The following is a 9,784-nucleotide window of genomic DNA, read 5'->3' as shown; positions in this document are numbered from 1 at the left end:
TGCGTTTGTAACTGTACTTCATGAGTCCTTCCTGTTCGATCTACAGTTGACATTCATCACGTGCCCAGCACAGTGCTTGGCACATAACAGGGATGGACCAATGTGTGGATTTGTTTACACTTCATCCCTCCTAGACCTCCAGGTCCCAAAGTCCAAGAATGTTGGCTCTAATATTTGAATTCCCATAATGCCTGGTGCATAGTAAGCCCTCATTAAATATCTCATGAATGACCATAATAAAACTGAAACCTGTACCAGCCTTATAGTAGCTACCATGACAATGTCACACTAAGAGGCTGCTGGTGAGGAAGAAGTCAAGGCCAATGCAGGAAACCATCACCCAAGATTCTGTATTTACACGTGACACTAGTTACACCCACAGGCTAAGAAGTTGTAGCCTTATCTGTGACACTGACAAAGCCTTTTCCCACTGATTTCATTCTCCTTTAAGTTTCAAAAGGATCAGGACCAGGCCAGGCACAGTGGCTCATACCTGTAATCCCAGCACTTTAGGGGACTGAGCCAGGCGGATCACCTGAGGTCAGGAGTTTGAGACCAGCCTGGCCAACATGGCGAAAAGCAGTCTCTACTAAAAATACAAAAATTAGTGGGGTGTGGTGATGTGCACCTGTAATCCTAGCTACTTGAGAAGCTGAGGCATGAGAATTGCTTGAATCCGGGAGGCAGAGGTTGCACTGAGCCGAGATTGTGCCACTGCACTCCAGCCTGGGTGACAGAGTGAGACTCTGTCTCAAAAACAATAACAACAACAACAATAAAAAGACAAATGAACAAAAAACACCAAAGGATCAGGACCATGATGGCAGGTGGAATGATAACCCTCCTTTTCCAGATAAAGCAGCTGGAGGTGGGAGAGATTAGGGACCTGGGCAAAAGTGTTTGGTGGGCTGAGACTGGAACTTCAGACCCTTGACTCTAAACTAAAGGTTGACCTAAGCTCCAAAACAACCCAGAATGCACCTGAAAAAGGAAAGAAAGGAGGTTTCTTCTGCCATGAATAGAAGCAGAAGAGAAGGCTGGGCGCTGTGGCTCACGCCTGTAATCCCAGCACTTTGAGAGGCCGAGGCGGGTGGATCACGAGGTCAGGAGTTCGAGACCAGACTGACCAAGATGGCAAAACCCCGTCTGTACTAAAAATACAAAGAAAAAAAAAATTAGCCGGACGCAGTGGCAGGCGCCTGTAATCCCAGCTACTTCTGAGGCAGGAGAATCGCTTGAACCTGGGTGGCGGAGGTTGCAGGGAGCCGAGATCGCGCCACTGCACTCCAGCCTGGGAGACAAGGTGAGACTCCATTCCTTGCCGCACCCCGCCCTGGCAAAAAAAAAAAAAAGCAGAAGAGAATAGAAACAGACTAGCTGGTTAATATATGCAAAGTCTCAGGGCAAAATGAAATTTTATGGGGTTGATTTGTAATCCTCAGGAAATCGGGAGTTGTCCTGGAAATTCTGTCATGACCCGGATGACTGCAGGACAGTATGAATTGCGTGACTGGCTTCCCAGGATCAAGGTTGCTTTGGCAGTCAGGAGGTGATTATAGGAATCCAGGACTTAACACAAATAACATTTTGCAGTTGGGTGACTAGGTATGCAAGACAGTTCCTGGAGCAGCCAGCAGGTGGCGCCACTTGCCAAGAGAACGAGGTCAGAGGCGGTAGCCCGGGACACCCCCATCTCAAAGGGGCTCTGGCAACTCTGATTTGGCCTCCAGGTCACTCCGAGATCGCTGCCATAAAGTGGAATGCTCCTGAGTCAGCGCGGCCGTCCCTGTGTACCGCTGCAAATGCTCATTCCTCCCCCGGCCCCCGCTCCCTCCAGGTACGGAAAAGTTGGCTGGGCAGATGATGTCAGAGGGCTATGCAGTCTATGTGGTTATTGTTGTTTTAACTACTAGAAATGATGACACAAATTACTACTACAGTTTGCCGAATGCTTACCATGGCCAAGCACTACGCTAAGTGTTCTAAGTGAGTTATGTAATTCCCACAACGACCCTGTGGAGTGAATAGTACCCTCATTTTCCAAATCAGGACGCTGGAATTCAGCAAGGTTAAACGATTTGCCTTGGGTCACAAAGCCAGTCAATGGCAAAACCAGAGTTTGAACTCAGTTCTTTTGCACTCTACAGCTTGCACCATTAGCCACTGTGATATTCTGTTGCAGTCTCCCTCTTTCCCTCTCTCCCTTTCTTCCTTCCTCTTCCATCCTTCCTACTTTCCTTATTGCCTTCCTGACTTCCTTGTCTTCTTTCTTTGTGCCTGGCATTGTGCTAGGTTTTAGGTTCAGAAATAATCAGACTATACCTCTGCTCTTAGGATTTTTGGTGTAACAAGGAAGCTCAGAATCACAGCAGTGGTTGTCTGGAACCATGACGGGGTGTGTCTGAGAAGGAGCAAGAAGGTTCACGTATTCAGTACCAGGTATAGGCAGGCACAATCCTGGGGGCTGTCCAAGTTAGAAATTCCAGCTGTTCATTGGTTTAATCTGGGCTTTTGTGAACTTGGGTGAGGTGTTGGCTTTGCTGTCTCTTGGCAACCCCCCTGTCCGGACAGTTTCTCCCTACACAGCCGTTTGGCAACACCTGGGCTATATTCTGGCAGGTGTTGGGCTGGGGGTAATATAACTGCTGCTTCATCAATGTTGGGGCATAGGCTACCACCTGAGCCTCAGGAATGCAGGAGGTGCCCAAATGTACTGAACGTTCTCATTTCCGGCCAGCCAACCAAAGGATGGAGGCAGTGAGCTCATCGGAGGCTGCCTCTCTTCTATAGGCTTCATCCACTGCTCAGAGATGATGGAGCAGTGACAGCCTCCTCTATGGCTGCTGGCTTGGGAGATCAGAACATTCTACCCTCTGATTTTACAGATGGGAAAGGGCTTCATCTCAGGGTACACAGAAGTGAAGAGAGAGGTAGGAGTCAGTGGCACCCGATCTCTGCATGTCCAGGGAAAGGATCCATCTCATCTGCCTACCGGAGTTCTAAAAGGGAATCTGGCCTATTCCCTGTGTGTCTTCAGGGAGATGTCAGTGAGATCCAGTGCCTTTACCTAACAGTTAAGAAAACTGAGGCTCAAAGAGGTGGAGTAACTTGTCCAAGGTCACACAGTAGCTTAGTGGCATTTACCGTGTTTCTACCATATGAATAGCATTCTCTTGGACTCTCTGTACAGCTTTCCTTTCTGGACCCTAGTAGCCCCCAAGTAGTTTGATAGGATGTGGTGGATTTTTTTTTTTTTTTTTTTTTTTTTGACAGAGTCTCGCTTTGTTGCTAGGCTGGAACAAAGTGGTTGGATCATGCAGTGGCGCAATCTTGGCTCACTGCAACCTCTGCCTCCCGGGTTCAAGCAGTTCTCCTGCCTCAGCCTCCCGAGTAGCTGGGGGTATAGGTGCGCACCACCATGCCCAGCTAATTTTTGTATTTTTAGTAGAGGTGGGTTTTCACCATGTTGGCCAGGATGGTCTCGATCTCTTGACCTTGTGATCCAGACCTTGGCCTCCCAAAGTGCTGGGATTACAGGCGTGAGCCACCACGCCTGGCCAGGATGTGGAATTTAATTTCAAGTACAAAAGGAAGAGAGGATGAAATGGGTTAGGTGCAGAAATACTGATATTTCTGGAACCTTTTTAAATGACAGTTGACAGGACAGGACAAAATGTTGGGAATCAGGACTATAATGTGAAAGGAACAATAGCCGGTGTTATGGATTTAATTGTGTACCATCCAAAAGATCAGTTGCAGTCCTGACCCCCAGTACCTGTGAAGGTGACTTTTTTTTTTTTGGAAATAAAGATGTCATCAAGTTGAGGTCATTAGGGTAGGCTCTCATCTAATGTAACTGGCATCCTTATGAAAAGAGGAAAATTTGGACACAGACATATGGGAGAATGAAGGTAGAGATGGGGGTGATGCACCTACGGGCCAAGGAAGGCTAAGGATTGCCCGCCATCACCAGAGCTGGGAGAGCAGCCTGGGACTGATTCTCTCTCACAGTCCTCACAAGGAGCTACCCCTGCTGACACCTTGGTTTTCAACCTCTAGTCTCCAGGTCTGTGAGAGAATAGCTTTCTGTTATTTTAAGCCACCCAGTTTGTAATACTTTGTTATGGCAGCTCTGGGAAACCAACATAGCTGCCTCTTATTAACTGATTACTTTGTGGGGCACTTCCATCTGTTGATTTAACCAATATTTATCATGCGTCTATGTGCTGGCCACCATCCTGGGTGATAGAAAAACAGCAGGAGCCAGAGAGGACAGGTTCCTCCCTTCCCGACGCATACTTTCTAGTTCACATGCATTATCTCCAGCCAGCATCCCCACAGCAATCCTGTGAAACAGGGATTATTTCCCTCAATGTACAGATAGGGAAATGGACTCTCAGGGGTTAGTAATGGGGCCAGGGCCTCTCTTGTGGGAAGGAGTCAGCTGGACTTGCTATGTTCTAACTCGGTTGATTGCGCAGATGCAGGACTGCGAAGATAGACTCTCGGGGAGAGATGGGTGAGATAGGCAGGAGCATGGGTTCTGCAGACACACCCTGCTCAGCATGTGGGAGGCAGAGTGGGCCCTGCTCCTAAAGTCACAGCACAGCCCAAGCAATTACCTCTCAGCCCCCAGCCTCATGGGGGCTACACAAGACACGTGAGACGAGAGGTCACTCGCACCTCGGTTCTGCCTCCGGGGTCCTTCCACCACTGTGGAGGAGGAGGCCGAGGCTGCCTTCTTGCTGTAAGGAAGTAAAACCATGGCCCTGACTGTTGGCAGCTGACAGCTAGACCACAGTATTCTCACTTATACGCACGAACATTTACAGAATATCAGCGATAATCAGACTAGCTCACTCTGTGATCATGGTGGAAGGAGATGGAGACAAGGGCACGCGGTGATTCTATCTGGACAGAGAGGCAAGGATGCTCTGCAGCCACAAAAACTCAACATCCCCTCTTCCAGCTGACTCGAGTGATGACTGCTGCTTCTTTACTAACAGCAGCTCTGTGCCTGCTTCATTCCTTCCACCTCCTGTGTAAAGATTATTAAGATCCCCAATCATCAAACTGCCCCTACGTCCTGACAGCATCAAATGCAGAACAAGCCTTTCTTAAACCTTTCCCCAACAACCTAACACGGGCCTAAACCTCATAACAAGCCCCTCCCAACGCCCTCTTCCTGAGATGTCCCGGGTTCTCCCGGTACATTTTTCTGTTGCTGCGGCATGCTAACACACCGTTTCCACCTAGGAGTATGTGCTCAGGGGTCTTTGGCTGGTGGGATTTAACAGAGCCATGCCTCACTCCATGGAGATTGGCATCTTGGCCCCTACCACTGGGCTAGGTGGTGGTGAGAGGTGATCACCCCTGTCGGGGGCAGGGGTCCCAGTCCAGCAGTCTGTGGAAACCCCTCATGCCAGGCCTCTCCCACCCGAGCAGGTGCTCACCTCCTGTGCTGGAGTGGCTTAGGGGAGCGGGAGTCACACACCGTGGGGAGTCTCTGAACTCTACTCAGATAAAGTCGTTCTGCCTTGAGTACTGACTGCTCAGCACATTTTTCTGAGTATTAAAATCACTGAAAAAGAAAACGAGAATCCCGAGGAGGGCTGGGCTATTCCCCAGCAGCAAAGCTATTAAACTTGCAAGCCTCAGTTCTGAGCTGTCTGATGGGTTGGAAGCCGCCCAGCTTCGTACGTCCTGGTTAAAGCAGTTAGTTCCAGTTAGAGATGGGCTTGCGGAAGGATCAATCACCCTTTCTGACAGTTTCTTCCAAATTAAAAGAGGCAGAGAAAGGCAGAAAAAGGAGGCACATCCCAGAGCCTGAACTCCTCACAGAGTGGGGCCTGTGCCGACTACAGCTCTATCTTATCAAACAGGGGCACTCTATGTAGACTGTGGGCCCGCCTACCCTTCAGGGTCCTGGGACAGGACTAACTCCGGTCTTATAAATGAATGTGACAGGAAGTTTTTAAACAGTATTTTAGGGGTAGAAGCAACACTGAATTGATCCTGGCTGGAATACTAACTGTGGCCTCAGTTTCTTTATCTGTAAAATGGGTATTACAGGCTGAATCGTGTTCTTCCTCCCCTGAATTCCTATGCTGAAATCCTAACCCCCAGTACCTCAGAATGTGACTGTATTTGGAGACAGGGTCTTTAAAGAGGAAATTTGGTTGAAATGAGGTCCTGACGGTGGCCCTACTCCAAGACGCCTGGTGCCCTTCTGAGAAGAGGAAGTTTGGACACAGATGTACAGAGGGAAGCCTGCGTGAGGACACAGGGTGAAGATGCCCTTCCATGAGCCAAGGAGAGAGGCCTCAGAAGAAACAGTCCTGCTGACAGCTTGATCTTGGACTTCTGGCCTCCAGAATAGGGAGAAAATGCATTTCTGTTGTTGAAGACACTTGGTCTATGGGCCTTTGTTCTGGCAGCCCAAGGCGATGAATACACTGCACACAATCCCATCTTCCTGGGTAGCCCCATATGTTATGGAGAGGCCCAAATTAAGACGGAGTAAAAGTTCTTGTTAAAGTTTGCAGATGTCATGCAAACACAAGGGTCATATCGGCGGCCCGCAGTTCAGTGAAGACTGTGGATGGTTTTATCCTCGTGAGTCTTGCGGAAGTAAATGATTTTGTTAGGGTAGGAACATGATTTTCTTAGGAAAATCACAGGTCTGTTCTCAGTGGTCTTTGGCTGGTGGGATTGAGCAGGTACATGCCTCACAGAAGGTGAACCCAGAGAACTCCCAGAGTACCTGTGCCCACTCCGGGGGTGGCTGGATCTAGGCCAACTGCACCCAGGAATTCAGGGGCCCACCCAAGGCTGTCCCCGGAGATGTTCCTGGCTGGGTGGGCTGGATGCCGCCATGAGCGCCTCATTTCCCAGGCAGTCTTCTCAGGGACGCTGGGTACCCACACCAAGTGAACTCCCATGACCTCCCGGGGCTTCTCCTCCTTGTCCCCGTTACTCCTCACGTGAGAGTGATGGTTTCATTGTCACTGGGCAGATGAACAAAACAAGGCCCATGTTTCCATGGTGGGTGAGTGACAATAAATCCCTCCATCACATAACCTTTCTCCTCAGAGCTGGAGAAAGGTTACCTGGTGGGTGGGAATGAAGATGATGAAAATGAAGTTGAAAGCTGGGAATGACACCTGGAAGCTCTGGGAATGACACCTGGAAGTTCTGTGGGCAGTAGGGCTAGGAGTAGGAGCTGGGGAGGCAGGAGGAGAGAGGAGAGAACAGAGGTGAGTAGAGGGGAGAGGACGGGGTGAGTAGAGGGGAGAGGGCAGGGGTGAGTAGAGGGGAGAGGGCAGGGGGTGACTACAGGGGTGAGTAGAGGGGAGAGGATAGGAGTGAGTAGAGGGGAGAGGACAGGAGTGAGTAGAAGGGAGAGGATAGGGTTGAGTAGAGGGGTGAGTAGAGGGGACATGACAGAGGTGAGTAGAGGGGAGAGGACAGGTGAGTAGAGGGGAGATGGCAGGAGTGAGTAGAGGGGAGAGGGTAGGGGTGACTAAAGGGGTGAGTAGAGGGGAGATGGCAGGGGTGAGTAGAGGGGAGAGGACGGGGGCGAGTAGAGGGGAGAGGACGGGGTGAGTGGACAGGGTGAGTAGACGGGAGAGGACAGGGATGAGTAGGGCGTGAGTAGAGGGACCAGGCAGGTGTGGGCAGTTACATTCAGTAGGGGACTTTGTCTTCTGCATAATTTTGCCCAGAGCCTGCTGAAAGTCGAGGGGGGTGGGGGGATGGAGGGGTGGTTTCTAACTTCACTATTTCTGTCTCCACACTGTAGTGTTATTTAGATAGCGCTTATTTAGATGGTTATTCATTGGTCCTGAAATAAACATGTAACTATAAAGGACAATTTGTTTTCCAGTGGTGGTCAGTTTGGTGGTGATTTCCACTCCTGTGCCCTGCGTTCACTGCCTCCTGAGGACTGCTGAAATCACTTCTCATTTCTGCTGAATAATGCATTTGTGACAGCCGGCTCTACTAGCTCGTTTACAACCAGATAAATGAGTCTTTATGTGCTTTTCCCCAGCCAGACGACAATAAACTAGGTTTTATTTGCCTAAATTGAGTCCTCAACTTCGGTGGATCAGCATAAACCCTCTGGGAGAGCGCTGGGGACGCCGCCTAACATTCTGCTTGGTTCAGCCATTCTTTCACTAATTCCCCGTAAAAAGCCACCACATTTGTCCTCAGCACTTGTGCCAGCTGCCTGGATTAGTTTTAATTTAGCTCTTCTGGAGAGTGTAGCCCTTTAGAACATCTTTCCTATCGCTCTTCTGTACGGATGTTTAATTTAGTTGGGTTTGTTTTGAGAGGAGCTGCGGAGATGGGTCTTCTGTCCCACCGGGACACGTCCCTAGAAGGGTTCTCTTGCTTCCGTGGAGTTCTGAAGGCTTCCCCTGCCCCAAGACCTGATAGGAATTACTGCTTCCCCCACCCCAAAAGCCACTGACAGGAGTTTTATTTATTACTGCATATTTTATTTAAGGTAAAACCTCCAAACAGTGCCAGAGTATGCACCCCAAAGTAAGCCTGCTCCTGCCCTGTCTCCAGCCCCAGCCCTCTCACCAGAAGCCCCCACTGTCCGCAGCCCCTGTGTGTGCTTCCTGAGAGGGTCTCCCCTCCACTTTGTAAGAAACACAAGTAGTAGCAGAGCACAGACGTGGTTACTCAGCGATACATCTTGGCGCCAGCTCCACGTCAGTATCTAACCAGCATCCTGGTTCTCTTCTCACAGCTGCAGAGGATTCCGCTGCGTTGTTTTGCTGTGTCAGACATTGCAGCCGCTTCCTGTCTCACTGCTGGTCGGGAATTTTAGAGAACCCTGATCTGGAGCTCTGATTTGAAGCCTGGAGCCTGTCTGGTTCCATATTCAACTTTCACTACCAGCCGTTTCTTGAACACCCGCTGTGTGTTGAGGTATGCCTCTCTGTGCCGGGCTCTGGAAGTGGAGAGGGAGGGAGACAGAGCAGTGGCCCCAGCAGAGCTGGCACTTGGTGGGAGGCCCGCCCCGCACCCAGACTGCCCTGCCCGGCTCCTATCTGGGTCCACGCTGGGTCCCGCTCTGAAGCGCCATCTTCTGGCATCTTCCGGGGGACCCACACTCAGTCCTCACTTCCTGGGGCACCCTCGCTGAGAACTAACCAATACCCTGATCTTTCCGGAAACTCCCACGGCATATGTCGGTGGATCAACGCGCACATGTAAGCAGCTGTTTGTGTTACTGCTCACTTAAGGTATGTCTTCAAGTTTATTCAATTCCACGAACTTAAATAAGGCATTGATTATGTGCCAGGCGATTTACACACATCATCTCATTTACATTCCTGCACCAACCCGATGAGGTAGGTCGTCTAGCTGCGTTTTTATGAAAATTTCAAACATAAGTCAAAAGAAACCTGCTATAATGGACCCCCATATATGCATCACCCAGCTTCCTTGATTGATTATAAGCACGTGGCCTATTTTGTTTTACTTGTATCCACACATCTTGCCACTCTGCCTGAGATTTTTTCCAACAAATCCCAGACATCATATTATTCTTCTTCAAATATTTCAGCCTGTATTGGCAAATTATAAGAATGCTTTAAAAAGAACACATGACTTCGCAACCATGATCACGTCTAAAAATTAGTAATACTTTCGTTATACTTTCTCAATTATCAAATATCTAGTCTTTTCTCAAGTGTCTAATATATTTTTTAATAGTTTGTTTGAATAGTGATCCAAATAAAGCCCATTTTGATGGGCTGATATGTCAATT

General features: G+C 49.3%; 1 protein-coding gene across 1 annotated transcript in view; it reads right to left on the bottom strand.

Annotated features, from left to right (window-relative positions):
• Positions 1-9,784, bottom strand: part of LOC105469874 (beaded filament structural protein 2) — a 67,055-nt gene that overhangs the window by 45,204 nt on the left and 12,067 nt on the right. The window lies entirely within an intron of this gene.

The sequence above is a fragment of the Macaca nemestrina genome, chromosome 2 (assembly GCF_043159975.1).
Source record: "Macaca nemestrina isolate mMacNem1 chromosome 2, mMacNem.hap1, whole genome shotgun sequence".
Lineage (NCBI taxonomy): Eukaryota > Metazoa > Chordata > Mammalia > Primates > Cercopithecidae > Macaca > Macaca nemestrina.
Note: the sequence above shows the minus strand (reverse complement) of the source record. Positions and strands in the feature narration are given on the sequence as shown.